The 200-nt window shown below is 52.5% G+C and overlaps 1 protein-coding gene across 1 annotated transcript in view; it reads right to left on the reverse strand.

Annotated features, from left to right (window-relative positions):
• LOC119590992 overlaps positions 1-200 on the reverse strand; it is a gene marked incomplete at its 3' end in the record, with an annotated part of 9,349 nt that overhangs the window by 398 nt on the left and 8,751 nt on the right.

The raw sequence follows: 200 nt of genomic DNA on the forward strand, positions 1-200 counted from the left end.
AGATGTGGGAAATGTAACTGACGGTGTTCCATCACCAGATTCATGTATTTTTCACGGGGACGAAGCATCGAAACGACCCCGTGGCCTTCCGTGCAATGTCCTGACTCGTCCCTCCCCTTTGCACAATGCTGCAGGAAGGTCGGGGGCCTCGAACTGATCGGGCGGAAGGAATGTTCTTGTTGCAGAAATATGCACACACA

This window comes from Penaeus monodon, chromosome 28 (genome assembly GCF_015228065.2).
Source record: "Penaeus monodon isolate SGIC_2016 chromosome 28, NSTDA_Pmon_1, whole genome shotgun sequence".
In the NCBI taxonomy this organism is placed as follows: domain Eukaryota; kingdom Metazoa; phylum Arthropoda; class Malacostraca; order Decapoda; family Penaeidae; genus Penaeus; species Penaeus monodon.